Genomic DNA, 27,029 nt, shown 5'->3' on the forward strand with positions numbered 1-27,029 from the left:
GTTTAGATTCAGTGACGTACAGGCAATAGCGGATGAGTGTACTAGTGGATGCGAGTCATGAATCCGGTCGGAAGGTGTTTACTGGCCGTGAGCTACCCTTGGTGCACAAATATCGTTCCGACGATAACTTTTGATCCGCCCGTCAGATCGTGGCGATTCTTATATTGATTCGGGGGTACTCGGGAAGATTCTTCGCGCGATGACAGCCCTGGCGGTCATCCGGCTTCCCGACATGCTCGGATCGTCCATCCGGTGTCATCTAGCAGGATTTTTTCGCACTTTCATTTAAACGGACTTCGTACGACAGTGCGAGTGGAAACTCTTTATTACTTTGACAATGGAGAGGCATGCTGGGTGCGATCATACCAGCACAAATGCACTGGATCCCATCAGAACTCCGAAGTTAAGCGTGCTTGGGCGAGAGTAGTACTAGGATGGGTGACCTCCTGGGAAGTCCTCGTGTTGCACCCCTGTCACTTTTTTCGGCTATCTACCACTTTTTTTCGAACAATCTTTCGGTTCTGGAACATCGATGCGAACTGAAACGCACGTTTAGTGCGTCGCCTCCTACGTTTCGGTTCGGATCTTTTTATTTTCTTCCGGATGGTGAATTCAAATACGTCCGGTCTTTATTATGGCGGGGTGATAGTGTCGTTTGATTCGATAAACGGAATTCGTTCTGACATTTCATTTGCGGTCAAATTATAGCGGGGGTTTGTTCAGATTCAGTGACGTACAGGCTATAGCGGATGAGTGTACTAGTGGATGCGAGTCATGAATCCGGTCGGAAGGTGTTTACTGGCCGTGAGCTACCCTTGGTGCACAAATATCGTTCCGACGATAACTTTTGATCCGCCCGTCAGATCGTGGCGATTCTTATATTGATTCGGGGGTACTCGGGAAGATTCTTCGCGCGATGACAGCCTTGGCGGTCATCCGGCTTCCCGACATGCTCGGATCGTCCATCCGGTGTCATCTAGCAGGATTTTTTCGCACTTTCATTTAAACGGACTTCGTACGACAGTGCGAGTGGAAACTCTTTATTACTTTGACAATGGAGAGGCATGCTGGGTGCGATCATACCAGCACAAATGCACTGGATCCCATCAGAACTCCGAAGTTAAGCGTGCTTGGGCGAGAGTAGTACTAGGATGGGTGACCTCCTGGGAAGTCCTCGTGTTGCACCCCTGTCACTTTTTTCGGCTATCTACCACTTTTTTCGAACAATCTTTCGGTTCTGGAACATCGATGCGAACTGAAACGCACGTTTAGTGCGTCGCCTCCTACGTTTCGGTTCGGATCTTTTTATTTTCTTCCGGATGGTGAATTCAAACACGTCCGGTCTTTATTATGGCGGGGTGATAGTGTCGTTTGATTCGATAAACGGAATTCGTTCTGACATTTCATTTGCGGTCAAATTATAGCGGGGGTTTGTTTAGATTCAGTGACGTACAGGCTATAGCGGATGAGTGTACTAGTGGATGCGAGTCATGAATCCGGTCGGAAGGTGTTTACTGGCCGTGAGCTACCCTTGGTGCACAAATATCGTTCCGACGATAACTTTTGATCCGCCCGTCAGATCGTAGCGATTCTTATATTGATTCGGGGGTACTCGGGAAGATTCATCGCGCGATGACAGCCCTGGCGGTCATCCGGCTTCCCGACATGCTCGGATCGTCCATCCGGTGTCATCTAGCAGGATTTTTTCGCACTTTCATTTAAACGGACTTCGTACGACAATGCGAGTGGAAACTCTTTATTACTTTGACAATGGAGAGGCATGCTGGGTGCGATCATACCAGCACAAATGCACTGGCTCCCATCAGAACTCCGAAGTTAAGCGTGCTTGGGCGAGAGTACTACTAGGATGGGTGACCTCCTGGGAAGTCCTCGTGTTGCACCCCTGTCACTTTTTTCGGCTATCTACCACTTTTTTCGAACAATCTTTCGGTTCTGGAACATCGATGCGAACTGAAACGCACGTTTAGTGCGTCGCCTCCTACGTTTCGGTTCGGATCTTTTTATTTTCTTCCGGATGGTGAATTCAAAGACGTCCGGTCTTTATTATGGCGGGGTGATAGTGTCGTTTGATTCGATAAACGGAATTCGTTCTGACATTTCATTTGCGGTCAAATTATAGCGGGGGTTTGTTTAGATTCAGTGACGTACAGGCTATAGCGGATGAGTGTACTAGTGGATGCGAGTCATGAATCCGGTCGGAAGGTGTTTACTGGCCGTGAGCTACCCTTGGTGCACAAATATCGTTCCGACGATAACTTTTGATCCGCCCGTCAGATCGTGGCGATTCTTATATTGATTCGGGGGTACTCGGGAAGATCCATCGCGCGATGACAGCCCTGGCGGTCATCCGGCTTCCCGAAATGCTCGGATCGTCCATCCGGTGTCATCTAGCAGGATTTTTTCGCACTTTCATTTAAACGGACTTCGTACGACAGTGCGAGTGGAAACTCTTTATTACTTTGACAATGGAGAGGCATGCTGGGTGCGATCATACCAGCACAAATGCACTGGATCCCATCAGAACTCCGAAGTTAAGCGTGCTTGGGCGAGAGTAGTACTAGGATGGGTGACCTCCTGGGAAGTCCTCGTGTTGCACCCCTGTCACTTTTTTCGGCTATCTACCACTTTTTTTCGAACAATCTTTCGGTTCTGGAACATCGATGCGAACTGAAACGCACGTTTAGTGCGTCGCCTCCTACGTTTCGGTTCGGATCTTTTTATTTTCTTCCGGATGGTGAATTCAAATACGGCCGGTCTTTATTATGGCGGGGTGATAGTGTCGTTTGATTCGATAAACGGAATTCGTTCTGACATTTCATTTGCGGTCAAATTATAGCGGGGGTTTGTTCAGATTCAGTGACGTACAGGCTATAGCGGATGAGTGTACTAGTGGATGCGAGTCATGAATCCGGTCGGAAGGTGTTTACTGGCCGTGAGCTACCCTTGGTGCACAAATATCGTTCCGACGATAACTTTTGATCCGCCCGTCAGATCGTGGCGATTCTTATATTGATTCGGGGGTACTCGGGAAGATCCATCGCGCGATGACAGCCCTGGCGGTAATTCGCCTTTCCGACATGCTCGGATCGTCCATCCGGTGTCATCTAGCAGGATTTTTTCGCACTTTCATTTAAACGGACTTCGTACGACAATGCGAGTGGAAACTCTTTATTACTTTGACAATGGAGAGGCATGCTGGGTGCGATCATACCAGCACAAATGCACTGGATCCCATCAGAACTCCGAAGTTAAGCGTGCTTGGGCGAGAGTAGTACTAGGATGGGTGACCTCCTGGGAAGTCCTCGTGTTGCACCCCTGTCACTTTTTTCGGCTATCTACCACTTTTTTCGAACAATCTTTCGGTTCTGGAACATCGATGCGAACTGAAACGCACGTTTAGTGCGACGCCTCCTACGTTTCGGTTCCGATCTTTTTATTTTCTTCCGGATGGTGAATTAAAATACGTCCGGTCTTTATTATGGCGGGGTGATAGTGTCGTTTGATTCGATAAACGGAATTCGTTCTGACATTTCATTTGCGGTCAAATTATAGCGGGGGTTTGTTTAGATTCAGTGACGTACAGGCAATAGCGGATGAGTGTACTAGTGGATGCGAGTCATGAATCCGGTCGGAAGGTGTTTACTGGCCGTGAGCTACCCTTGGTGCACAAATATCGTTCCGACGATAACTTTTGATCCGCCCGTCAGATCGTGGCGATTCTTATATTGATTCGGGGGTACTCGGGAAGATTCTTCGCGCGATGACAGCCCTGGCGGTCATCCGGCTTCCCGACATGCTCGGATCGTCCATCCGGTGTCATCTAGCAGGATTTTTTCGCACTTTCATTTAAACGGACTTCGTACGACAGTGCGAGTGGAAACTCTTTATTACTTTGACAATGGAGAGGCATGCTGGGTGCGATCATACCAGCACAAATGCACTGGATCCCATCAGAACTCCGAAGTTAAGCGTGCTTGGGCGAGAGTAGTACTAGGATGGGTGGCCTCCTGGGAAGTCCTCGTGTTGCACCCCTGTCACTTTTTTCGGCTATCTACCACTTTTTTTCGAACAATCTTTCGGTTCTGGAACATCGATGCGAACTGAAACGCACGTTTAGTGCGTCGCCTCCTACGTTTCGGTTCGGATCTTTTTATTTTCTTCCGGATGGTGAATTCAAATACGTCCGGTCTTTATTATGGCGGGGTGATAGTGTCGTTTGATTCGATAAACGGAATTCGTTCTGACATTTCATTTGCGGTCAAATTATAGCGGGGGTTTGTTCAGATTCAGTGACGTACAGGCTATAGCGGATGAGTGTACTAGTGGATGCGAGTCATGAATCCGGTCGGAAGGTGTTTACTGGCCGTGAGCTACCCTTGGTGCACAAATATCGTTCCGACGATAACTTTTGATCCGCCCGTCAGATCGTGGCGATTCTTATATTGATTCGGGGGTACTCGGGAAGATTCTTCGCGCGATGACAGCCTTGGCGGTCATCCGGCGTCCCGACATGCTCGGATCGTCCATCCGGTGTCATCTAGCAGGATTTTTTCGCACTTTCATTTAAACGGACTTCGTACGACAGTGCGAGTGGAAACTCTTTATTACTTTGACAATGGAGAGGCATGCTGGGTGCGATCATACCAGCACAAATGCACTGGATCCCATCAGAACTCCGAAGTTAAGCGTGCTTGGGCGAGAGTAGTACTAGGATGGGTGACCTCCTGGGAAGTCCTCGTGTTGCACCCCTGTCACTTTTTTCGGCTATCTACCACTTTTTTCGAACAATCTTTCGGTTCTGGAACATCGATGCGAACTGAAACGCACGTTTAGTGCGTCGCCTCCTACGTTTCGGTTCGGATCTTTTTATTTTCTTCCGGATGGTGAATTCAAAGACGTCCGGTCTTTATTATGGCGGGGTGATAGTGTCGTTTGATTCGATAAACGGAATTCGTTCTGACATTTCATTTGCGGTCAAATTATAGCGGGGGTTTGTTTAGATTCAGTGACGTACAGGCTATAGCGGATGAGTGTACTAGTGGATGCGAGTCATGAATCCGGTCGGAAGGTGTTTACTGGCCGTGAGCTACCCTTGGTGCACAAATATCGTTCCGACGATAACTTTTGATCCGCCCGTCAGATCGTAGCGATTCTTATATTGATTCGGGGGTACTCGGGAAGATTCATCGCGCGATGACAGCCCTGGCGGTCATCCGGCTTCCCGACATGCTCGGATCGTCCATCCGGTGTCATCTAGCAGGATTTTTTCGCACTTTCATTTAAACGGACTTCGTACGACAATGCGAGTGGAAACTCTTTATTACTTTGACAATGGAGAGGCATGCTGGGTGCGATCATACCAGCACAAATGCACTGGCTCCCATCAGAACTCCGAAGTTAAGCGTGCTTGGGCGAGAGTACTACTAGGATGGGTGACCTCCTGGGAAGTCCTCGTGTTGCACCCCTGTCACTTTTTTCGGCTATCTACCACTTTTTTCGAACAATCTTTCGGTTCTGGAACATCGATGCGAACTGAAACGCACGTTTAGTGCGTCGCCTCCTACGTTTCGGTTCGGATCTTTTTATTTTCTTCCGGATGGTGAATTCAAACACGTCCGGTCTTTATTATGGCGGGGTGATAGTGTCGTTTGATTCGATAAACGGAATTCGTTCTGACATTTCATTTGCGGTCAAATTATAGCGGGGGTTTGTTTAGATTCAGTGACGTACAGGCTATAGCGGATGAGTGTACTAGTGGATGCGAGTCATGAATCCGGTCGGAAGGTGTTTACTGGCCGTGAGCTACCCTTGGTGCACAAATATCGTTCCGACGATAACTTTTGATCCGCCCGTCAGATCGTGGCGATTCTTATATTGATTCGGGGGTACTCGGGAAGATCCATCGCGCGATGACAGCCCTGGCGGTAATTCGCCTTTCCGACATGCTCGGATCGTCCATCCGGTGTCATCTAGCTGGATTTTTTCGCACTTTCATTTAAACGGACTTCGTACGACAATGCGAGTGGAAACTCTTTATTACTTTGACAATGGAGAGGCATGCTGGGTGCGATCATACCAGCACAAATGCACTGGATCCCATCAGAACTCCGAAGTTAAGCGTGCTTGGGCGAGAGTAGTACTAGGATGGGTGACCTCCTGGGAAGTCCTCGTGTTGCACCCCTGTCACTTTTTTCGGCTATCTACCACTTTTTTCGAACAATCTTTCGGTTCTGGAACATCGATGCGAACTGAAACGCACGTTTAGTGCGACGCCTCCTACGTTTCGGTTCCGATCTTTTTATTTTCTTCCGGATGGTGAATTAAAATACGTCCGGTCTTTATTATGGCGGGGTGATAGTGTCGTTTGATTCGATAAACGGAATTCGTTCTGACATTTCATTTGCGGTCAAATTATAGCGGGGGTTTGTTTAGATTCAGTGACGTACAGGCAATTGCGGATGAGTGTACTAGTGGATGCGAGTCATGAATCCGGTCGGAAGGTGTTTACTGGCCGTGAGCTACCCTTGGTGCACAAATATCGTTCCGACGATAACTTTTGATCCGCCCGTCAGATCGTGGCGATTCTTATATTGATTCGGGGGTACTCGGGAAGATTCTTCGCGCGATGACAGCCCTGGCGGTCATCCGGCTTCCCGACATGCTCGGATCGTCCATCCGGTGTCATCTAGCAGGATTTTTTCGCACTTTCATTTAAACGGACTTCGTACGACAGTGCGAGTGGAAACTCTTTATTACTTTGACAATGGAGAGGCATGCTGGGTGCGATCATACCAGCACAAATGCACTGGATCCCATCAGAACTCCGAAGTTAAGCGTGCTTGGGCGAGAGTAGTACTAGGATGGGTGACCTCCTGGGAAGTCCTCGTGTTGCACCCCTGTCACTTTTTTCGGCTATCTACCACTTTTTTTCGAACAATCTTTCGGTTCTGGAACATCGATGCGAACTGAAACGCACGTTTAGTGCGTCGCCTCCTACGTTTCGGTTCGGATCTTTTTATTTTCTTCCGGATGGTGAATTCAAATACGTCCGGTCTTTATTATGGCGGGGTGATAGTGTCGTTTGATTCGATAAACGGAATTCGTTCTGACATTTCATTTGCGGTCAAATTATAGCGGGGGTTTGTTCAGATTCAGTGACGTACAGGCTATAGCGGATGAGTGTACTAGTGGATGCGAGTCATGAATCCGGTCGGAAGGTGTTTACTGGCCGTGAGCTACCCTTGGTGCACAAATATCGTTCCGACGATAACTTTTGATCCGCCCGTCAGATCGTGGCGATTCTTATATTGATTCGGGGGTACTCGGGAAGATTCTTCGCGCGATGACAGCCTTGGCGGTCATCCGGCTTCCCGACATGCTCGGATCGTCCATCCGGTGTCATCTAGCAGGATTTTTTCGCACTTTCATTTAAACGGACTTCGTACGACAGTGCGAGTGGAAACTCTTTATTACTTTGACAATGGAGAGGCATGCTGGGTGCGATCATACCAGCACAAATGCACTGGATCCCATCAGAACTCCGAAGTTAAGCGTGCTTGGGCGAGAGTAGTACTAGGATGGGTGACCTCCTGGGAAGTCCTCGTGTTGCACCCCTGTCACTTTTTTCGGCTATCTACCACTTTTTTTCGAACAATCTTTCGGTTCTGGAACATCGATGCGAACTGAAACGCACGTTTAGTGCGTCGCCTCCTACGTTTCGGTTCGGATCTTTTTATTTTCTTCCGGATGGTGAATTCAAATACGTCCGGTCTTTATTATGGCGGGGTGATAGTGTCGTTTGATTCGATAAACGGAATTCGTTCTGACATTTCATTTGCGGTCAAATTATAGCGGGGGTTTGTTCAGATTCAGTGACGTACAGGCTATAGCGGATGAGTGTACTAGTGGATGCGAGTCATGAATCCGGTCGGAAGGTGTTTACTGGCCGTGAGCTACCCTTGGTGCACAAATATCGTTCCGACGATAACTTTTGATCCGCCCGTCAGATCGTGGCGATTCTTATATTGATTCGGGGGTACTCGGGAAGATTCATCGCGCGATGACAGCCCTGGCGGTAATTCGCCTTTCCGACATGCTCGGATCGTCCATCCGGTGTCATCTAGCAGGATTTTTTCGCACTTTCATTTAAACGGACTTCGTACGACAATGCGAGTGGAAACTCTTTATTACTTTGACAATGGAGAGGCATGCTGGGTGCGATCATACCAGCACAAATGCACTGGATCCCATCAGAACTCCGAAGTTAAGCGTGCTTGGGCGAGAGTAGTACTAGGATGGGTGACCTCCTGGGAAGTCCTCGTGTTGCACCCCTGTCACTTTTTTCGGCTATCTACCACTTTTTTCGAACAATCTTTCGGTTCTGGAACATCGATGCGAACTGAAACGCACGTTTAGTCCGACGCCTCCTACGTTTCGGTTCCGATCTTTTTATTTTCTTCCGGATGGTGAATTAAAATACGTCCGGTCTTTATTATGGCGGGGTGATAGTGTCGTTTGATTCGATAAACGGAATTCGTTCTGACATTTCATTTGCGGTCAAATTATAGCGGGGGTTTGTTTAGATTCAGTGACGTACAGGCAATAGCGGATGAGTGTACTAGTGGATGCGAGTCATGAATCCGGTCGGAAGGTGTTTACTGGCCGTGAGCTACCCTTGGTGCACAAATATCGTTCCGACGATAACTTTTGATCCGCCCGTCAGATCGTGGCGATTCTTATATTGATTCGGGGGTACTCGGGAAGATTCTTCGCGCGATGACAGCCCCGGCGGTCATCCGGCTTCCCGTCATGCTCGGATCGTCCATCCGGTGTCATCTAGCAGGATTTTTTTGCACTTTCATTTAAACGGACTTCGTACGACAGTGCGAGTGGAAACTCTTTATTACTTTGACAATGGAGAGGCATGCTGGGTGCGATCATACCAGCACAAATGCACTGGATCCCATCAGAACTCCGAAGTTAAGCGTGCTTGGGCGAGAGTAGTACTAGGATGGGTGACCTCCTGGGAAGTCCTCGTGTTGCACCCCTGTCACTTTTTTCGGCTATCTACCACTTTTTTCGAACAATCTTTCGGTTCTGGAACATCGATGCGAACTGAAACGCACGTTTAGTGCGTCGCCTCCTACGTTTCGGTTCGGATCTTTTTATTTTCTTCCGGATGGTGAATTCAAAGACGTCCGGTCTTTATTATGGCGGGGTGATAGTGTCGTTTGATTCGATAAACGGAATTCGTTCTGACATTTCATTTGCGGTCAAATTATAGCGGGGGTTTGTTTAGATTCAGTGACGTACAGGCTATAGCGGATGAGTGTACTAGTGGATGCGAGTCATGAATCCGGTCGGAAGGTGTTTACTGGCCGTGAGCTACCCTTGGTGCACAAATATCGTTCCGACGATAACTTTTGATCCGCCCGTCAGATCGTAGCGATTCTTATATTGATTCGGGGGTACTCGGGAAGATTAATCGCGCGATGACAGCCCTGGCGGTCATCCGGCTTCCCGACATGCTCGGATCGTCCATCCGGTGTCATCTAGCAGGATTTTTTCGCACTTTCATTTAAACGGACTTCGTACGACAATGCGAGTGGAAACTCTTTATTACTTTGACAATGGAGAGGCATGCTGGGTGCGATCATACCAGCACAAATGCGCTGGCTCCCATCAGAACTCCGAAGTTAAGCGTGCTTGGGCGAGAGTAGTACTAGGATGGGTGACCTCCTGGGAAGTCCTCGTGTTGCACCCCTGTCACTTTTTTCGGCTATCTACCACTTTTTTCGAACAATCTTTCGGTTCTGGAACATCGATGCGAACTGAAACGCACGTTTAGTGCGTCGCCTCCTACGTTTCGGTTCGGATCTTTTTATTTTCTTCCGGATGGTGAATTCAAACACGTCTGGTCTTTATTATGGCGGGGTGATAGTGTCGTTTGATTCGATAAACGGAATTCGTTCTGACATTTCATTTGCGGTCAAATTATAGCGGGGGTTTGTTCAGATTCAGTGACGTACAGGCTATAGCGGATGAGTGTACTAGTGGATGCGAGTCATGAATCCGGTCGGAAGGTGTTTACTGGCCGTGAGCTACCCTTGGTGCACAAATATCGTTCCGACGATAACTTTTGATCCGCCCGTCAGATCGTGGCGATTCTTATATTGATTCGGGGGTACTCGGGAAGATTCTTCGCGCGATGACAGCCTTGGCGGTCATCCGGCTTCCCGACATGCTCGGATCGTCCATCCGGTGTCATCTAGCAGGATTTTTTCGCACTTTCATTTAAACGGACTTCGTACGACAGTGCGAGTGGAAACTCTTTATTACTTTGACAATGGAGAGGCATGCTGGGTGCGATCATACCAGCACAAATGCACTGGATCCCATCAGAACTCCGAAGTTAAGCGTGCTTGGGCGAGAGTAGTACTAGGATGGGTGACCTCCTGGGAAGTCCTCGTGTTGCACCCCTGTCACTTTTTTCGGCTATCTACCACTTTTTTTCGAACAATCTTTCGGTTCTGGAACATCGATGCGAACTGAAACGCACGTTTAGTGCGTCGCCTCCTACGTTTCGGTTCGGATCTTTTTATTTTCTTCCGGATGGTGAATTCAAATACGTCCGGTCTTTATTATGGCGGGGTGATAGTGTCGTTTGATTCGATAAACGGAATTCGTTCTGACATTTCATTTGCGGTCAAATTATAGCGGGGGTTTGTTCAGATTCAGTGACGTACAGGCTATAGCGGATGAGTGTACTAGTGGATGCGAGTCATGAATCCGGTCGGAAGGTGTTTACTGGCCGTGAGCTACCCTTGGTGCACAAATATCGTTCCGACGATAACTTTTGATCCGCCCGTCAGATCGTGGCGATTCTTATATTGATTCGGGGGTACTCGGGAAGATTCATCGCGCGATGACAGCCCTGGCGGTAATTCGCCTTTCCGACATGCTCGGATCGTCCATCCGGTGTCATCTAGCAGGATTTTTTCGCACTTTCATTTAAACGGACTTCGTACGACAATGCGAGTGGAAACTCTTTATTACTTTGACAATGGAGAGGCATGCTGGGTGCGATCATACCAGCACAAATGCACTGGATCCCATCAGAACTCCGAAGTTAAGCGTGCTTGGGCGAGAGTAGTACTAGGATGGGTGACCTCCTGGGAAGTCCTCGTGTTGCACCCCTGTCACTTTTTTCGGCTATCTACCACTTTTTTCGAACAATCTTTCGGTTCTGGAACATCGATGCGAACTGAAACGCACGTTTAGTCCGACGCCTCCTACGTTTCGGTTCCGATCTTTTTATTTTCTTCCGGATGGTGAATTAAAATACGTCCGGTCTTTATTATGGCGGGGTGATAGTGTCGTTTGATTCGATAAACGGAATTCGTTCTGACATTTCATTTGCGGTCAAATTATAGCGGGGGTTTGTTTAGATTCAGTGACGTACAGGCAATAGCGGATGAGTGTACTAGTGGATGCGAGTCATGAATCCGGTCGGAAGGTGTTTACTGGCCGTGAGCTACCCTTGGTGCACAAATATCGTTCCGACGATAACTTTTGATCCGCCCGTCAGATCGTGGAGATTCTTATATTGATTCGGGGGTACTCGGGAAGATTCTTCGCGCGATGACAGCCCTGGCGGTCATCCGGCTTCCCGACATGCTCGGATCGTCCATCCGGTGTCATCTAGCAGGATTTTTTCGCACTTTCATTTAAACGGACTTCGTACGACAGTGCGAGTGGAAACTCTTTATTACTTTGACAATGGAGAGGCATGCTGGGTGCGATCATACCAGCACAAATGCACTGGATCCCATCAGAACTCCGAAGTTAAGCGTGCTTGGGCGAGAGTAGTACTAGGATGGGTGACCTCCTGGGAAGTCCTCGTGTTGCACCCCTGTCACTTTTTTCGGCTATCTACCACTTTTTTCGAACAATCTTTCGGTTCTGGAACATCGATGCGAACTGAAACGCACGTTTAGTGCGTCGCCTCCTACGTTTCGGTTCGGATCTTTTTATTTTCTTCCGGATGGTGAATTCAAAGACGTCCGGTCTTTATTATGGCGGGGTGATAGTGTCGTTTGATTCGATAAACGGAATTCGTTCTGACATTTCATTTGCGGTCAAATTATAGCGGGGGTTTGTTTAGATTCAGTGACGTACAGGCTATAGCGGATGAGTGTACTAGTGGATGCGAGTCATGAATCCGGTCGGAAGGTGTTTACTGGCCGTGAGCTACCCTTGGTGCACAAATATCGTTCCGACGATAACTTTTGATCCGCCCGTCAGATCGTAGCGATTCTTATATTGATTCGGGGGTACTCGGGAAGATTCATCGCGCGATGATAGCCCTGGCGGTCATCCGGCTTCCCGACATGCTCGGATCGTCCATCCGGTGTCATCTAGCAGGATTTTTTCGCACTTTCATTTAAACGGACTTCGTACGACAGTGCGAGTGGAAACTCTTTATTACTTTGACAATGGAGAGGCATGCTGGGTGCGATCATACCAGCACAAATGCACTGGCTCCCATCAGAACTCCGAAGTTAAGCGTGCTTGGGCGAGAGTAGTACTAGGATGGGTGACCTCCTGGGAAGTCCTCGTGTTGCACCCCTGTCACTTTTTTCGGCTATCTACCACTTTTTTCGAACAATCTTTCGGTTCTGGAACATCGATGCGAACTGAAACGCACGTTTAGTGCGTCGCCTCCTACGTTTCGGTTCGGATCTTTTTATTTTCTTCCGGATGGTGAATTCAAACACGTCCGGTCTTTATTATGGCGGGGTGATAGTGTCGTTTGATTCGATAAACGGAATTCGTTCTGACATTTCATTTGCGGTCAAATTATAGCGGGGGTTTGTTTAGATTCAGTGACGTACAGGCTATAGCGGATGAGTGTACTAGTGGATGCGAGTCATGAATCCGGTCGGAAGGTGTTTACTGGCCGTGAGCTACCCTTGGTGCACAAATATCGTTCCGACGATAACTTTTGATCCGCCCGTCAGATCGTGGCGATTCTTATATTGATTCGGGGGTACTCGGGAAGATCCATCGCGCGATGACAGCCCTGGCGGTCATCCGGCTTCCCGAAATGCTCGGATCGTCCATCCGGTGTCATCTAGCAGGATTTTTTCGCACTTTCATTTAAACGGACTTCGTACGACAGTGCGAGTGGAAACTCTTTATTACTTTGACAATGGAGAGGCATGCTGGGTGCGATCATACCAGCACAAATGCACTGGATCCCATCAGAACTCCGAAGTTAAGCATGCTTGGGCGAGAGTAGTACTAGGATGGGTGACCTCCTGGGAAGTCCTCGTGTTGCACCCCTGTCACTTTTTTCGGCTATCTACCACTTTTTTTCGAACAATCTTTCGGTTCTGGAACATCGATGCGAACTGAAACGCACGTTTAGTGCGTCGCCTCCTACGTTTCGGTTCGGATCTTTTTATTTTCTTCCGGATGGTGAATTCAAATACGTCCGGCCTTTATTATGGCGGGGTGATAGTGTCGTTTGATTCGATAAACGGAATTCGTTCTGACATTTCATTTGCGGTCAAATTATAGCGGGGGTTTGTTCAGATTCAGTGACGTACAGGCTATAGCGGATGAGTATACTAGTGGATGCGAGTCATGAATCCGGTCGGAAGGTGTTTACTGGCCGTGAGCTACCCTTGGTGCACAAATATCGTTCCGACGATAACTTTTGATCCGCCCGTCAGATCGTGGCGATTCTTATATTGATTCGGGGGTACTCGGGAAGATTCATCGCGCGATGACAGCCCTGGCGGTAATTCGCCTTTCCGACATGTTCGGATCGTCCATCCGGTGTCATCTAGCAGGATTTTTTCGCACTTTCATTTAAACGGACTTCGTACGACAATGCGAGTGGAAACTCTTTATTACTTTGACAATGGAGAGGCATGCTGGGTGCGATCATACCAGCACAAATGCACTGGATCCCATCAGAACTCCGAAGTTAAGCGTGCTTGGGCGAGAGTAGTACTAGGATGGGTGACCTCCTGGGAAGTCCTCGTGTTGCACCCCTGTCACTTTTTTCGGCTATCTACCACTTTTTTCGAACAATCTTTCGGTTCTGGAACATCGATGCGAACTGAAACGCACGTTTAGTCCGACGCCTCCTACGTTTCGGTTCCGATCTTTTTATTTTCTTCCGGATGGTGAATTAAAATACGTCCGGTCTTTATTATGGCGGGGTGATAGTGTCGTTTGATTCGATAAACGGAATTCGTTCTGACATTTCATTTGCGGTCAAATTATAGCAGGGGTTTGTTTAGATTCAGTGACGTACAGGCAATAGCGGATGAGTGTACTAGTGGATGCGAGTCATGAATCCGGTCGGAAGGTGTTTACTGGCCGTGAGCTACCCTTGGTGCACAAATATCGTTCCGACGATAACTTTTGATCCGCCCGTCAGATCGTGGCGATTCTTATATTGATTCGGGGGTACTCGGGAAGATTCTTCGCGCGATGACAGCCCCGGCGGTCATCCGGCTTCCCGTCATGCTCGGATCGTCCATCCGGTGTCATCTAGCAGGATTTTTTCGCACTTTCATTTAAACGGACTTCGTACGACAGTGCGAGTGGAAACTCTTTATTACTTTGACAATGGAGAGGCATGCTGGGTGCGATCATACCAGCACAAATGCACTGGATCCCATCAGAACTCCGAAGTTAAGCGGGCTTGGGCGAGAGTAGTACTAGGATGGGTGACCTCCTGGGAAGTCCTCGTGTTGCACCCCTGTCACTTTTTTCGGCTATCTACCACTTTTTTCGAACAATCTTTCGGTTCTGGAACGTCGATGCGAACTGAAACGCACGTTTAGTGCGTCGCCTCCTACGTTTCGGTTCGGATCTTTTTATTTTCTTCCGGATGGTGAATTCAAAGACGTCCGGTCTTTATTATGGCGGGGTGATAGTGTCGTTTGATTCGATAAACGGAATTCGTTCTGACATTTCATTTGCGGTCAAATTATAGCGGGGGTTTGTTTAGATTCAGTGACGTACAGGCTATAGCGGATGAGTGTACTAGTGGATGCGAGTCATGAATCCGGTCGGAAGGTGTTTACTGGCCGTGAGCTACCCTTGGTGCACAAATATTGTTCCGACGATAACTTTTGATCCGCCCGTCAGATCGTAGCGATTCTTATATTGATTCGGGGGTACTCGGGAAGATTAATCGCGCGATGACAGCCCTGGCGGTCATCCGGCTTCCCGACATGCTCGGATCGTCCATCCGGTGTCATCTAGCAGGATTTTTTCGCACTTTCATTTAAACGGACTTCGTACGACAATGCGAGTGGAAACTCTTTATTACTTTGACAATGGAGAGGCATGCTGGGTGCGATCATACCAGCACAAATGCGCTGGCTCCCATCAGAACTCCGAAGTTAAGCGTGCTTGGGCGAGAGTAGTGCTAGGATGGGTGACCTCCTGGGAAGTCCTCGTGTTGCACCCCTGTCACTTTTTTCGGCTATCTACCACTTTTTTCGAACAATCTTTCGGTTCTGGAACATCGATGCGAACTGAAACGCACGTTTAGTGCGTCGCCTCCTACGTTTCGGTTCGGATCTTTTTATTTTCTTCCGGATGGTGAATTCAAACACGTCCGGTCTTTATTATGGCGGGGTGATAGTGTCGTTTGATTCGATAAACGGAATTCGTTCTGACATTTCATTTGCGGTCAAATTATAGCGGGGGTTTGTTTAGATTCAGTGACGTACAGGCTATAGCGGATGAGTGTACTAGTGGATGCGAGTCATGAATCCGGTCGGAAGGTGTTTACTGGCCGTGAGCTACCCTTGGTGCACAAATATTGTTCCGACGATAACTTTTGATCCGCCCGTCAGATCGTGGCGATTCTTATATTGATTCGGGGGTACTCGGGAAGATCCATCGCGCGATGACAGCCCTGGCGGTCATCCGGCTTCCCGACATGCTCGGATCGTCCATCCGGTGTCATCTAGCAGGATTTTTTCGCACTTTCATTTAAACGGACTTCGTACGACAGTGCGAGTGGAAACTCTTTATTACTTTGACAATGGAGAGGCATGCTGGGTGCGATCATACCAGCACAAATGCACTGGATCCCATCAGAACTCCGAAGTTAAGCGTGCTTGGGCGAGAGTAGTACTAGGATGGGTGACCTCCTGGGAAGTCCTCGTGTTGCACCCCTGTCACTTTTTTCGGCTATCTACCACTTTTTTTCGAACAATCTTTCGGTTCTGGAACATCGATGCGAACTGAAACGCACGTTTAGTGCGTCGCCTCCTACGTTTCGGTTCGGATCTTTTTATTTTCTTCCGGATGGTGAATTCAAATACGTCCGGTCTTTATTATGGCGGGGTGATAGTGTCGTTTGATTCGATAAACGGAATTCGTTCTGACATTTCATTTGCGGTCAAATTATAGCGGGGGTTTGTTCAGATTCAGTGACGTACAGGCTATAGCGGATGAGTGTACTAGTGGATGCGAGTCATGAATCCGGTCGGAAGGTGTTTACTGGCCGTGAGCTACCCTTGGTGCACAAATATCGTTCCGACGATAACTTTTGATCCGCCCGTCAGATCGTGGCGATTCTTATATTGATTCGGGGGTACTCGGGAAGATTCTTCGCGCGATGACAGCCTTGGCGGTCATCCGGCTTCCCGACATGCTCGGATCGTCCATCCGGTGTCATCTAGCAGGATTTTTTCGCACTTTCATTTAAACGGACTTCGTACGACAATGCGAGTGGAAACTCTTTATTACTTTGACAATGGAGAGGCATGCTGGGTGCGATCATACCAGCACAAATGCACTGGATCCCATCAGAACTTCGAAGTTAAGCGTGCTTGGGCGAGAGTAGTACTAGGATGGGTGACCTCCTGGGAAGTCCTCGTGTTGCACCCCTGTCACTTTTTTCGGCTATCTACCACTTTTTTCGAACAATCTTTCGGTTCTGGAACATCGATGCGAACTGAAACGCACGTTTAGTGCGTCGCCTCCTACGTTTCGGTTCGGATCTTTTTATTTTCTTCCGGATGGTGAATTCAAACACGTCCGGTCTTTATTATGGCGGGGTGATAGTGTCGTTTGATTCGATAAACGGAATTCGTTCTGACATTTCATTTGCGGTCAAATTATAGCGGGGGTTTGTTTAGATTCAGTGACGTACAGGCTATAGCGGATGAGTGTACTAGTGGATGCGAGTCATGAATCCGGTCGGAAGGTGTTTACTGGCCGTGAGCTACCCTTGGTGCACAAATATCGTTCCGACGATAACTTTTGATCCGCCCGTCAGATCGTGGCGATTCTTATATTGATTCGGGGGTACTCGGGAAGATCCATCGCGCGATGACAGCCCTGGCGGTCATCCGGCTTCCCGAAATGCTCGGATCGTCCATCCGGTGTCATCTAGCAGGATTTTTTCGCACTTTCATTTAAACGGACTTCGTACGACAGTGCGAGTGGAAACTCTTTATTACTTTGACAATGGAGAGGCATGCTGGGTGCGATCATACCAGCACAAATGCACTGGATCCCATCAGAACTCCGAAGTTAAGCATGCTTGGGCGAGAGTAGTACTAGGATGGGTGACCTCCTGGGAAGTCCTCGTGTTGCACCCCTGTCACTTTTTTCGGCTATCTACCACTTTTTTTCGAACAATCTTTCGGTTCTGGAACATCGATGCGAACTGAAACGCACGTTTAGTGCGTCGCCTCCTACGTTTCGGTTCGGATCTTTTTATTTTCTTCCGGATGGTGAATTCAAATACGTCCGGTCTTTATTATGGCGGGGTGATAGTGTCGTTTGATTCGATAAACGGAATTCGTTCTGACATTTCATTTGCGGTCAAATTATAGCGGGGGTTTGTTCAGATTCAGTGACGTACAGGCTATAGCGGATGAGTGTACTAGTGGATGCGAGTCATGAATCCGGTCGGAAGGTGTTTACTGGCCGTGAGCTACCCTTGGTGCACAAATATCGTTCCGACGATAACTTTTGATCCGCCCGTCAGATCGTGGCGATTCTTATATTGATTCGGGGGTACTCGGGAAGATTCTTCGCGCGATGACAGCCTTGGCGGTCATCCGGCTTCCCGACATGCTCGGATCGTCCATCCGGTGTCATCTAGCAGGATTTTTTCGCACTTTCATTTAAACGGACTTCGTACGACAATGCGAGTGGAAACTCTTTATTACTTTGACAATGGAGAGGCATGCTGGGTGCGATCATACCAGCACAAATGCACTGGATCCCATCAGAACTCCGAAGTTAAGCGTGCTTGGGCGAGAGTAGTACTAGGATGGGTGACCTCCTGGGAAGTCCTCGTGTTGCACCCCTGTCACTTTTTTCGGCTATCTACCACTTTTTTCGAACAATCTTTCGGTTCTAGAACATCGATGCGAACTGAAACGCACGTTTAGTGCGTCGCCTCCTACGTTTCGGTTCGGATCTTTTTATTTTCTTCCGGATGGTGAATTCAAACACGTCCGGTCTTTATTATGGCGGGGTGATAGTGTCGTTTGATTCGATAAACGGAATTCGTTCTGACATTTCATTTGCGGTCAAATTATAGCGGGGGTTTGTTTAGATTCAGTGACGTACAGGCTATAGCGGATGAGTGTACTAGTGGATGCGAGTCATGAATCCGGTCGGAAGGTGTTTACTGGCCGTGAGCTACCCTTGGTGCACAAATATCGTTCCGACGATAACTTTTGATCCGCCCGTCAGATCGTAGCGATTCTTATATTGATTCGGGGGTACTAGGGAAGATTCATCGCGCGATGACAGCCCTGGCGGTCATCCGGCTTCCCGACATGCTCGGATCGTCCATCCGGTGTCATCTAGCAGGATTTTTTCGCACTTTCATTTAAACGGACTTCGTACGACAATGCGAGTGGAAACTCTTTATTACTTTGACAATGGAGAGGCATGCTGGGTGCGATCATACCAGCACAAATGCACTGGATCCCATCAGAACTCCGAAGTTAAGCGTGCTTGGGCGAGAGTAGTACTAGGATGGGTGACCTCCTGGGAAGTCCTCGTGTTGCACCCCTGTCACTTTTTTCGGCTATCTACCACTTTTTTCGAACAATCTTTCGGTTCTGGAACATCGATGCGAACTGAAACGCACGTTTAGTCCGACGCCTCCTACGTTTCGGTTCGGATCTTTTTATTTTCTTCCGGATGGTGAATTAAAATACGTCCGGTCTTTATTATGGCGGGGTGATAGTGTCGTTTGATTCGATAAACGGAATTCGTTCTGACATTTCATTTGCGGTCAAATTATAGCGGGGGTTTGTTTAGATTCAGTGACGTACAGGCAATAGCGGATGAGTGTACTAGTGGATGCGAGTCATGAATCTGGTCGGAAGGTGTTTACTGGCCGTGAGCTACCCTTGGTGCACAAATATCGTTCCGACGATAACTTTTGATCCGCCCGTCAGATCGTGGCGATTCTTATATTGATTCGGGGGTACTCGGGAAGATCCATCGCGCGATGACAGCCCTGGCGGTCATCCGGCTTCCCGACATGCTCGGATCGTCCATCCGGTGTCATCTAGCAGGATTTTTTCGCACTTTCATTTAAACGGACTTCGTACGACAATGCGAGTGGAAACTCTTTATTACTTTGACAATGGAGAGGCATGCTGGGTGCGATCATACCAGCACAAATGCACTGGATCCCATCAGAACTCCGAAGTTAAGCGTGCTTGGGCGAGAGTAGTACTAGGATGGGTGACCTCCTGGGAAGTCCTCGTGTTGCACCCCTGTCACTTTTTTCGGCTATCTACCACTTTTTTCGAACAATCTTTCGGTTCTGGAACATCGATGCGAACTGAAACGCACGTTTAGTCCGACGCCTCCTACGTTTCGGTTCCGATCTTTTTATTTTCTTCCGGATGGTGAATTAAAATACGTCCGGTCTTTATTATGGCGGGGTGATAGTGTCGTTTGATTCGATAAACGGAATTCGTTCTGACATTTCATTTGCGGTCAAATTATAGCGGGGGTTTGTTTAGATTCAGTGACGTACAGGCAATAGCGGATGAGTGTACTAGTGGATGCGAGTCATGAATCCGGTCGGAAGGTGTTTACTGGCCGTGAGCTACCCTTGGTGCACAAATATCGTTCCGACGATAACTTTTGATCCGCCCGTCAGATCGTGGCGATTCTTATATTGATTCGGGGGTACTCGGGAAGATTCTTCGCGCGATGACAGCCCCGGCGGTCATCCGGCTTCCCGACATGCTCGGATCGTCCATCCGGTGTCATCTAGCAGGATTTTTTCGCACTTTCATTTAAACGAACTTCGTACGACAATGCGAGTGGAAACTCTTTATTACTTTGACAATGGAGAGGCATGCTGGGTGCGATCATACCAGCACAAATGCACTGGCTCCCATCAGAACTCCGAAGTTAAGCGTGCTTGGGCGAGAGTAGTACTAGGATGGGTGACCTCCTGGGAAGTCCTCGTGTTGCACCCCTGTCACTTTTTTCGGCTATCTACCACTTTTTTCGAACAATCTTTCGGTTCTGGAACATCGATGCGAACTGAAACGCACGTTTAGTGCGTCGCCTCCTACGTTTCGGTTCGGATCTTTTTATTTTCTTCCGGATGGTGAATTCAAACACGTCCGGTCTTTATTATGGCGGGGTGATAGTGTCGTTTGATTCGATAAACGGAATTCGTTCTGACATTTCATTTGCGGTCAAATTATAGCGGGGGTTTGTTTAGATTCAGTGACGTACAGGCTATAGCGGATGAGTGTACTAGTGGATGCGAGTCATGAATCCGGTCGGAAGGTGTTTACTGGCCGTGAGCTACCCTTGGTGCACAAATATCGTTCCGACGATAACTTTTGATCCGCCCGTCAGATCGTGGCGATTCTTATATTGATTCGGGGGTACTCGGGAAGATCCATCGCGCGATGACAGCCCTGGCGGTCATCCGGCTTCCCGACATGCTCGGATCGTCCATCCGGTGTCATCTAGCAGGATTTTTTCGCACTTTCATTTAAACGGACTTCGTACGACAGTGCGAGTGGAAACTCTTTATTACTTTGACAATGGAGAGGCATGCTGGGTGCGATCATACCAGCACAAATGCACTGGATCCCATCAGAACTCCGAAGTTAAGCGTGCTTGGGCGAGAGTAGTACTAGGATGGGTGACCTCCTGGGAAGTCCTCGTGTTGCACCCCTGTCACTTTTTTCGGCTATCTACCACTTTTTTTCGAACAATCTTTCGGTTCTGGAACATCGATGCGAACTGAAACGCACGTTTAGTGCGTCGCCTCCTACGTTTCGGTTCGGATCTTTTTATTTTCTTCCGGATGGTGAATTCAAATACGTCCGGTCTTTATTATGGCGGGGTGATAGTGTCGTTTGATTCGATAAACGGAATTCGTTCTGACATTTCATTTGCGGTCAAATTATAGCGGGGGTTTGTTCAGATTCAGTGACGTACAGGCTATAGCGGATGAGTGTACTAGTGGATGCGAGTCATGAATCCGGTCGGAAGGTGTTTACTGGCCGTGAGCTACCCTTGGTGCACAAATATCGTTCCGACGATAACTTTTGATCCGCCCGTCAGATCGTGGCGATTCTTATATTGATTCGGGGGTACTCGGGAAGATTCATCGCGCGATGACAGCCCTGGCGGTAATTCGCCTTTCCGACATGCTCGGATCGTCCATCCGGTGTCATCTAGCAGGATTTTTTCGCACTTTCATTTAAACGGACTTCGTACGACAATGCGAGTGGAAACTCTTTATTACTTTGACAATGGAGAGGCATGCTGGGTGCGATCATACCAGCACAAATGCACTGGATCCCATCAGAACTCCGAAGTTAAGCGTGCTTGGGCGAGAGTAGTACTAGGATGGGTGACCTCCTGGGAAGTCCTCGTGTTGCACCCCTGTCACTTTTTTCGGCTATCTACCACTTTTTTCGAACAATCTTTCGGTTCTGGAACATCGATGCGAACTGAAACGCACGTTTAGTGCGACGCCTCCTACGTTTCGGTTCCGATCTTTTTATTTTCTTCCGGATGGTGAATTAAAATACGTCCGGTCTTTATTATGGCGGGGTGATAGTGTCGTTTGATTCGATAAACGGAATTCGTTCTGACATTTCATTTGCGGTCAAATTATAGCGGGGGTTTGTTTAGATTCAGTGACGTACAGGCAATAGCGGATGAGTGTACTAGTGGATGCGAGTCATGAATCCGGTCGGAAGGTGTTTACTGGCCGTGAGCTACCCTTGGTGCACAAATATCGTTCCGACGATAACTTTTGATCCGCCCGTCAGATCGTGGCGATTCTTATATTGATTCGGGGGTACTCGGGAAGATTCTTCGCGCGATGACAGCCCTGGCGGTCATCCGGCTTCCCGACATGCTCGGATCGTCCATCCGGTGTCATCTAGCAGGATTTTTTCGCACTTTCATTTAAACGGACTTCGTACGACAGTGCGAGTGGAAACTCTTTATTACTTTGACAATGGAGAGGCATGCTGGGTGCGATCATACCAGCACAAATGCACTTGATCCCATCAGAACTCCGAAGTTAAGCGTGCTTGGGCGAGAGTAGTACTAGGATGGGTGACCTCCTGGGAAGTCCTCGTGTTGCACCCCTGTCACTTTTTTCGGCTATCTACCACTTTTTTCGAACAATCTTTCGGTTCTGGAACATCGATGCGAACTGAAACGCACGTTTAGTGCGTCGCCTCCTACGTTTCGGTTCGGATCTTTTTATTTTCTTCCGGATGGTGAATTCAAATACGTCCGGTCTTTATTATGGCGGGGTGATAGTGTCGTTTGATTCGATAAACGGAATTCGTTCTGACATTTCATTTGCGGTCAAATTATAGCGGGGGTTTGTTCAGATTCAGTGACGTACAGGCTATAGCGGATGAGTGTACTAGTGGATGCGAGTCATGAATCCGGTCGGAAGGTGTTTACTGGCCGTGAGCTACCCTTGGTGCACAAATATCGTTCCGACGATAACTTTTGATCCGCCCGTCAGATCGTGGCGATTCTTATATTGATTCGGGGGTACTCGGGAAGATTCTTCGCGCGATGACAGCCTTGGCGGTCATCCGGCTTCCCGACATGCTCGGATCGTCCATCCGGTGTCATCTAGCAGGATTTTTTCGCACTTTCATTTAAACGGACTTCGTACGACAATGCGAGTGGAAACTCTTTATTACTTTGACAATGGAGAGGCATGCTGGGTGCGATCATACCAGCACAAATGCACTGGATCCCATCAGAACTCCGAAGTTAAGCGTGCTTGGGCGAGAGTAGTACTAGGATGGGTGACCTCCTGGGAAGTCCTCGTGTTGCACCCCTGTCACTTTTTTCGGCTATCTACCACTTTTTTCGAACAATCTTTCGGTTCTAGAACATCGATGCGAACTGAAACGCACGTTTAGTGCGTCGCCTCCTACGTTTCGGTTCGGATCTTTTTATTTTCTTCCGGATGGTGAATTCAAACACGTCCGGTCTTTATTATGGCGGGGTGATAGTGTCGTTTGATTCGATAAACGGAATTCGTTCTGACATTTCATTTGCGGTCAAATTATAGCGGGGGTTTGTTTAGATTCAGTGACGTACAGGCTATAGCGGATGAGTGTACTAGTGGATGCGAGTCATGAATCCGGTCGGAAGGTGTTTACTGGCCGTGAGCTACCCTTGGTGCACAAATATCGTTCCGACGATAACTTTTGATCCGCCCGTCAGATCGTAGCGATTCTTATATTGATTCGGGGGTACTCGGGAAGATTCATCGCGCGATGACAGCCCTGGCGGTCATCCGGCTTCCCGACATGCTCGGATCGTCCATCCGGTGTCATCTAGCAGGATTTTTTCGCACTTTCATTTAAACGGACTTCGTACGACAATGCGAGTGGAAACTCTTTATTACTTTGACAATGGAGAGGCATGCTGGGTGCGATCATACCAGCACAAATGCACTGGCTCCCATCAGAACTCCGAAGTTAAGCGTGCTTGGGCGAGAGTACTACTAGGATGGGTGACCTCCTGGGAAGTCCTCGTGTTGCACCCCTGTCACTTTTTTCGGCTATCTACCACTTTTTTCGAACAATCTTTCGGTTCTGGAACATCGATGCGAACTGAAACGCACGTTTAGTGCGTCGCCTCCTACGTTTCGGTTCGGATCTTTTTATTTTCTTCCGGATGGTGAATTCAAACACGTCCGGTCTTTATTATGGCGGGGTGATAGTGTCGTTTGATTCGATAAACGGAATTCGTTCTGACATTTCATTTGCGGTCAAATTATAGCGGGGGTTTGTTTAGATTCAGTGACGTACAGGCTATAGCGGATGAGTGTACTAGTGGATGCGAGTCATGAATCCGGTCGGAAGGTGTTTACTGGCCGTGAGCTACCCTTGGTGCACAAATATCGTTCCGACGATAACTTTTGATCCGCCCGTCAGATCGTGGCGATTCTTATATTGATTCGGGGGTACTCGGGAAGATCCATCGCGCGATGACAGCCCTGGCGGTCATCCGGCTTCCCGACATGCTCGGATCGTCCATCCGGTGTCATCTAGCAGGATTTTTTCGCACTTTCATTTAAACGGACTTCGTACGACAGTGCGAGTGGAAACTCTTTATTACTTTGACAATGGAGAGGCATGCTGGGTGCGATCATACCAGCACAAATGCACTGGATCCCATCAGAACTCCGAAGTTAAGCGTGCTTGGGCGAGAGTAGTACTAGGATGGGTGACCTCCTGGGAAGTCCTCGTGTTGCACCCCTGTCACTTTTTTCGGCTATCTACCACTTTTTTTCGAACAATCTTTCGGTTCTGGAACATCGATGCGAACTGAAACGCACGTTTAGTGCGTCGCCTCCTACGTTTCGGTTCGGATCTTTTTATTTTCTTCCGGATGGTGAATTCAAATACGTCCGGTCTTTATTATGGCGGGGTGATAGTGTCGTTTGATTCGATAAACGGAATTCGTTCTGACATTTCATTTGCGGTCAAATTATAGCGGGGGTTTGTTCAGATTCAGTGACGTACAGGCTATAGCGGATGAGTGTACTAGTGGATGCGAGTCATGAATCCGGTCGGAAGGTGTTTACTGGCCGTGAGCTACCCTTGGTGCACAAATATCGTTCCGACGATAACTTTTGATCCGCCCGTCAGATCGTGGCGATTCTTATATTGATTCGGGGGTACTCGGGAAGATTCATCGCGCGATGACAGCCCTGGCGGTAATTCGCCTTTCCGACATGCTCGGATCGTCCATCCGGTGTCATCTAGCAGGATTTTTTCGCACTTTCATTTAAACGGACTTCGTACGACAATGCGAGTGGAAACTCTTTATTACTTTGACAATGGAGAGGCATGCTGGGTGCGATCATACCAGCACAAATGCACTGGATCCCATCAGAACTCCGAAGTTAAGCGTGCTTGGGCGAGAGTAGTACTAGGATGGGTGACCTCCTGGGAAGTCCTCGTGTTGCACCCCTGTCACTTTTTTCGGCTATCTACCACTTTTTTCGAACAATCTTTCGGTTCTGGAACATCGATGCGAACTGAAACGCACGTTTAGTGCGACGCCTCCTACGTTTCGGTTCCGATCTTTTTATTTTCTTCCGGATGGTGAATTAAAATACGTCCGGTCTTTATTATGGCGGGGTGATAGTGTCGTTTGATTCGATAAACGGAATTCGTTCTGACATTTCATTTGCGGTCAAATTATAGCGGGGGTTTGTTTAGATTCAGTGACGTACAGGCAATAGCGGATGAGTGTACTAGTGGATGCGAGTCATGAATCCGGTCGGAAGGTGTTTACTGGCCGTGAGCTACCCTTGGTGCACAAATATCGTTCCGACGATAACTTTTGATCCGCCCGTCAGATCGTGGCGATTCTTATATTGATTCGGGGGTACTCGGGAAGATTCTTCGCGCGATGACAGCCCTGGCGGTCATCCGGCTTCCCGACATGCTCGGATCGTCCATCCGGTGTCATCTAGCAGGATTTTTTCGCACTTTCATTTAAACGGACTTCGTACGACAGTGCGAGTGGAAACTCTTTATTACTTTGACAATGGAGAGGCATGCTGGGTGCGATCATACCAGCACAAATGCACTTGATCCCATCAGAACTCCGAAGTTAAGCGTGCTTGGGCGAGAGTAGTACTAGGATGGGTGACCTCCTGGGAAGTCCTCGTGTTGCACCCCTGTCACTTTTTTCGGCTATCTACCACTTTTTTCGAACAATCTTTCGGTTCTGGAACATCGATGCGAACTGAAACGCACGTTTAGTGCGTCGCCTCCTACGTTTCGGTTCGGATCTTTTTATTTTCTTCCGGATGGTGAATTCAAATACGTCCGGTCTTTATTATGGCGGGGTGATAGTGTCGTTTGATTCGATAAACGGAATTCGTTCTGACATTTCATTTGCGGTCAAATTATAGCGGGGGTTTGTTCAGATTCAGTGACGTACAGGCTATAGCGGATGAGTGTACTAGTGGATGCGAGTCATGAATCCGGTCGGAAGGTGTTTACTGGCCGTGAGCTACCCTTGGTGCACAAATATCGTTCCGACGATAACTTTTGATCCGCCCGTCAGATCGTGGCGATTCTTATATTGATTCGGGGGTACTCGGGAAGATTCTTCGCGCGATGACAGCCTTGGCGGTCATCCGGCTTCCCGACATGCTCGGATCGTCCATCCGGTGTCATCTAGCAGGATTTTTTCGCACTTTCATTTAAACGGACTTCGTACGACAATGCGAGTGGAAACTCTTTATTACTTTGACAATGGAGAGGCATGCTGGGTGCGATCATACCAGCACAAATGCACTGGATCCCATCAGAACTCCGAAGTTAAGCGTGCTTGGGCGAGAGTAGTACTAGGATGGGTGACCTCCTGGGAAGTCCTCGTGTTGCACCCCTGTCACTTTTTTCGGCTATCTACCACTTTTTTCGAACAATCTTTCGGTTCTAGAA

General features: G+C 48.4%; 38 non-coding genes across 38 annotated transcripts; all 38 read left to right on the forward strand.

Annotated features, from left to right (window-relative positions):
* Positions 1 to 352: 352 nt before the first annotated feature.
* LOC143871750 (5S ribosomal RNA) lies at positions 353 to 471 on the forward strand. The gene has a single exon (XR_013246508.1). It is a non-coding gene; the product is annotated as a 5S ribosomal RNA (ribosomal RNA).
* A 598-nt stretch (positions 472 to 1,069) lies between these two features.
* Positions 1,070 to 1,188, forward strand: LOC143871751 (5S ribosomal RNA). Its single transcript, XR_013246509.1, has one exon. It is a non-coding gene; the product is annotated as a 5S ribosomal RNA (ribosomal RNA).
* A 597-nt stretch (positions 1,189 to 1,785) lies between these two features.
* Positions 1,786 to 1,904, forward strand: LOC143874902 (5S ribosomal RNA). Its single transcript, XR_013249572.1, has one exon. It is a non-coding gene; the product is annotated as a 5S ribosomal RNA (ribosomal RNA).
* Positions 1,905 to 2,501: 597 nt separating this feature from the next.
* On the forward strand, positions 2,502 to 2,620 carry LOC143871753 (5S ribosomal RNA). Its single transcript, XR_013246511.1, has one exon. It is a non-coding gene; the product is annotated as a 5S ribosomal RNA (ribosomal RNA).
* Positions 2,621 to 3,218: 598 nt separating this feature from the next.
* Positions 3,219 to 3,337, forward strand: LOC143871754 (5S ribosomal RNA). Its single transcript, XR_013246512.1, has one exon. It is a non-coding gene; the product is annotated as a 5S ribosomal RNA (ribosomal RNA).
* Positions 3,338 to 3,934: 597 nt separating this feature from the next.
* LOC143873340 (5S ribosomal RNA) lies at positions 3,935 to 4,053 on the forward strand. The gene has a single exon (XR_013248053.1). It is a non-coding gene; the product is annotated as a 5S ribosomal RNA (ribosomal RNA).
* Positions 4,054 to 4,651: 598 nt separating this feature from the next.
* On the forward strand, positions 4,652 to 4,770 carry LOC143871755 (5S ribosomal RNA). Its single transcript, XR_013246513.1, has one exon. It is a non-coding gene; the product is annotated as a 5S ribosomal RNA (ribosomal RNA).
* A 597-nt stretch (positions 4,771 to 5,367) lies between these two features.
* LOC143874903 (5S ribosomal RNA) lies at positions 5,368 to 5,486 on the forward strand. Its single transcript, XR_013249574.1, has one exon. It is a non-coding gene; the product is annotated as a 5S ribosomal RNA (ribosomal RNA).
* A 597-nt stretch (positions 5,487 to 6,083) lies between these two features.
* LOC143871756 (5S ribosomal RNA) lies at positions 6,084 to 6,202 on the forward strand. Its single transcript, XR_013246514.1, has one exon. It is a non-coding gene; the product is annotated as a 5S ribosomal RNA (ribosomal RNA).
* Positions 6,203 to 6,799: 597 nt separating this feature from the next.
* Positions 6,800 to 6,918, forward strand: LOC143871757 (5S ribosomal RNA). The gene has a single exon (XR_013246515.1). It is a non-coding gene; the product is annotated as a 5S ribosomal RNA (ribosomal RNA).
* Positions 6,919 to 7,516: 598 nt separating this feature from the next.
* LOC143871759 (5S ribosomal RNA) lies at positions 7,517 to 7,635 on the forward strand. Its single transcript, XR_013246517.1, has one exon. It is a non-coding gene; the product is annotated as a 5S ribosomal RNA (ribosomal RNA).
* A 598-nt stretch (positions 7,636 to 8,233) lies between these two features.
* On the forward strand, positions 8,234 to 8,352 carry LOC143871760 (5S ribosomal RNA). The gene has a single exon (XR_013246518.1). It is a non-coding gene; the product is annotated as a 5S ribosomal RNA (ribosomal RNA).
* Positions 8,353 to 8,949: 597 nt separating this feature from the next.
* Positions 8,950 to 9,068, forward strand: LOC143871761 (5S ribosomal RNA). The gene has a single exon (XR_013246519.1). It is a non-coding gene; the product is annotated as a 5S ribosomal RNA (ribosomal RNA).
* Positions 9,069 to 9,665: 597 nt separating this feature from the next.
* On the forward strand, positions 9,666 to 9,784 carry LOC143874605 (5S ribosomal RNA). The gene has a single exon (XR_013249280.1). It is a non-coding gene; the product is annotated as a 5S ribosomal RNA (ribosomal RNA).
* A 597-nt stretch (positions 9,785 to 10,381) lies between these two features.
* On the forward strand, positions 10,382 to 10,500 carry LOC143871762 (5S ribosomal RNA). The gene has a single exon (XR_013246520.1). It is a non-coding gene; the product is annotated as a 5S ribosomal RNA (ribosomal RNA).
* A 598-nt stretch (positions 10,501 to 11,098) lies between these two features.
* LOC143871763 (5S ribosomal RNA) lies at positions 11,099 to 11,217 on the forward strand. Its single transcript, XR_013246521.1, has one exon. It is a non-coding gene; the product is annotated as a 5S ribosomal RNA (ribosomal RNA).
* A 597-nt stretch (positions 11,218 to 11,814) lies between these two features.
* On the forward strand, positions 11,815 to 11,933 carry LOC143871764 (5S ribosomal RNA). The gene has a single exon (XR_013246522.1). It is a non-coding gene; the product is annotated as a 5S ribosomal RNA (ribosomal RNA).
* Positions 11,934 to 12,530: 597 nt separating this feature from the next.
* LOC143874255 (5S ribosomal RNA) lies at positions 12,531 to 12,649 on the forward strand. Its single transcript, XR_013248942.1, has one exon. It is a non-coding gene; the product is annotated as a 5S ribosomal RNA (ribosomal RNA).
* Positions 12,650 to 13,246: 597 nt separating this feature from the next.
* Positions 13,247 to 13,365, forward strand: LOC143873698 (5S ribosomal RNA). The gene has a single exon (XR_013248401.1). It is a non-coding gene; the product is annotated as a 5S ribosomal RNA (ribosomal RNA).
* A 598-nt stretch (positions 13,366 to 13,963) lies between these two features.
* Positions 13,964 to 14,082, forward strand: LOC143871765 (5S ribosomal RNA). The gene has a single exon (XR_013246523.1). It is a non-coding gene; the product is annotated as a 5S ribosomal RNA (ribosomal RNA).
* Positions 14,083 to 14,679: 597 nt separating this feature from the next.
* On the forward strand, positions 14,680 to 14,798 carry LOC143873844 (5S ribosomal RNA). The gene has a single exon (XR_013248541.1). It is a non-coding gene; the product is annotated as a 5S ribosomal RNA (ribosomal RNA).
* A 597-nt stretch (positions 14,799 to 15,395) lies between these two features.
* LOC143875020 (5S ribosomal RNA) lies at positions 15,396 to 15,514 on the forward strand. The gene has a single exon (XR_013249687.1). It is a non-coding gene; the product is annotated as a 5S ribosomal RNA (ribosomal RNA).
* A 597-nt stretch (positions 15,515 to 16,111) lies between these two features.
* LOC143871766 (5S ribosomal RNA) lies at positions 16,112 to 16,230 on the forward strand. Its single transcript, XR_013246524.1, has one exon. It is a non-coding gene; the product is annotated as a 5S ribosomal RNA (ribosomal RNA).
* Positions 16,231 to 16,828: 598 nt separating this feature from the next.
* LOC143873610 (5S ribosomal RNA) lies at positions 16,829 to 16,947 on the forward strand. The gene has a single exon (XR_013248313.1). It is a non-coding gene; the product is annotated as a 5S ribosomal RNA (ribosomal RNA).
* A 597-nt stretch (positions 16,948 to 17,544) lies between these two features.
* Positions 17,545 to 17,663, forward strand: LOC143873699 (5S ribosomal RNA). The gene has a single exon (XR_013248402.1). It is a non-coding gene; the product is annotated as a 5S ribosomal RNA (ribosomal RNA).
* A 598-nt stretch (positions 17,664 to 18,261) lies between these two features.
* LOC143871767 (5S ribosomal RNA) lies at positions 18,262 to 18,380 on the forward strand. Its single transcript, XR_013246525.1, has one exon. It is a non-coding gene; the product is annotated as a 5S ribosomal RNA (ribosomal RNA).
* Positions 18,381 to 18,977: 597 nt separating this feature from the next.
* On the forward strand, positions 18,978 to 19,096 carry LOC143871768 (5S ribosomal RNA). Its single transcript, XR_013246526.1, has one exon. It is a non-coding gene; the product is annotated as a 5S ribosomal RNA (ribosomal RNA).
* A 597-nt stretch (positions 19,097 to 19,693) lies between these two features.
* Positions 19,694 to 19,812, forward strand: LOC143871770 (5S ribosomal RNA). Its single transcript, XR_013246528.1, has one exon. It is a non-coding gene; the product is annotated as a 5S ribosomal RNA (ribosomal RNA).
* A 597-nt stretch (positions 19,813 to 20,409) lies between these two features.
* On the forward strand, positions 20,410 to 20,528 carry LOC143874257 (5S ribosomal RNA). Its single transcript, XR_013248943.1, has one exon. It is a non-coding gene; the product is annotated as a 5S ribosomal RNA (ribosomal RNA).
* A 597-nt stretch (positions 20,529 to 21,125) lies between these two features.
* LOC143871771 (5S ribosomal RNA) lies at positions 21,126 to 21,244 on the forward strand. The gene has a single exon (XR_013246529.1). It is a non-coding gene; the product is annotated as a 5S ribosomal RNA (ribosomal RNA).
* A 598-nt stretch (positions 21,245 to 21,842) lies between these two features.
* LOC143871772 (5S ribosomal RNA) lies at positions 21,843 to 21,961 on the forward strand. The gene has a single exon (XR_013246530.1). It is a non-coding gene; the product is annotated as a 5S ribosomal RNA (ribosomal RNA).
* A 597-nt stretch (positions 21,962 to 22,558) lies between these two features.
* On the forward strand, positions 22,559 to 22,677 carry LOC143874051 (5S ribosomal RNA). Its single transcript, XR_013248741.1, has one exon. It is a non-coding gene; the product is annotated as a 5S ribosomal RNA (ribosomal RNA).
* Positions 22,678 to 23,274: 597 nt separating this feature from the next.
* Positions 23,275 to 23,393, forward strand: LOC143871774 (5S ribosomal RNA). The gene has a single exon (XR_013246531.1). It is a non-coding gene; the product is annotated as a 5S ribosomal RNA (ribosomal RNA).
* A 597-nt stretch (positions 23,394 to 23,990) lies between these two features.
* On the forward strand, positions 23,991 to 24,109 carry LOC143874904 (5S ribosomal RNA). Its single transcript, XR_013249575.1, has one exon. It is a non-coding gene; the product is annotated as a 5S ribosomal RNA (ribosomal RNA).
* A 597-nt stretch (positions 24,110 to 24,706) lies between these two features.
* LOC143871775 (5S ribosomal RNA) lies at positions 24,707 to 24,825 on the forward strand. Its single transcript, XR_013246532.1, has one exon. It is a non-coding gene; the product is annotated as a 5S ribosomal RNA (ribosomal RNA).
* A 598-nt stretch (positions 24,826 to 25,423) lies between these two features.
* On the forward strand, positions 25,424 to 25,542 carry LOC143871776 (5S ribosomal RNA). The gene has a single exon (XR_013246533.1). It is a non-coding gene; the product is annotated as a 5S ribosomal RNA (ribosomal RNA).
* A 597-nt stretch (positions 25,543 to 26,139) lies between these two features.
* Positions 26,140 to 26,258, forward strand: LOC143874052 (5S ribosomal RNA). Its single transcript, XR_013248742.1, has one exon. It is a non-coding gene; the product is annotated as a 5S ribosomal RNA (ribosomal RNA).
* A 597-nt stretch (positions 26,259 to 26,855) lies between these two features.
* Positions 26,856 to 26,974, forward strand: LOC143871777 (5S ribosomal RNA). Its single transcript, XR_013246534.1, has one exon. It is a non-coding gene; the product is annotated as a 5S ribosomal RNA (ribosomal RNA).
* The last annotated feature ends 55 nt before the right edge of the window (positions 26,975 to 27,029 follow it).

Source organism: Tasmannia lanceolata, unplaced genomic scaffold, assembly GCF_043159265.1.
Source record: "Tasmannia lanceolata isolate RefF3 unplaced genomic scaffold, GAP_Taslan_0.1 ptg000003l, whole genome shotgun sequence".
Classification (NCBI taxonomy): Eukaryota; Viridiplantae; Streptophyta; class Magnoliopsida; order Canellales; family Winteraceae; genus Tasmannia; species Tasmannia lanceolata.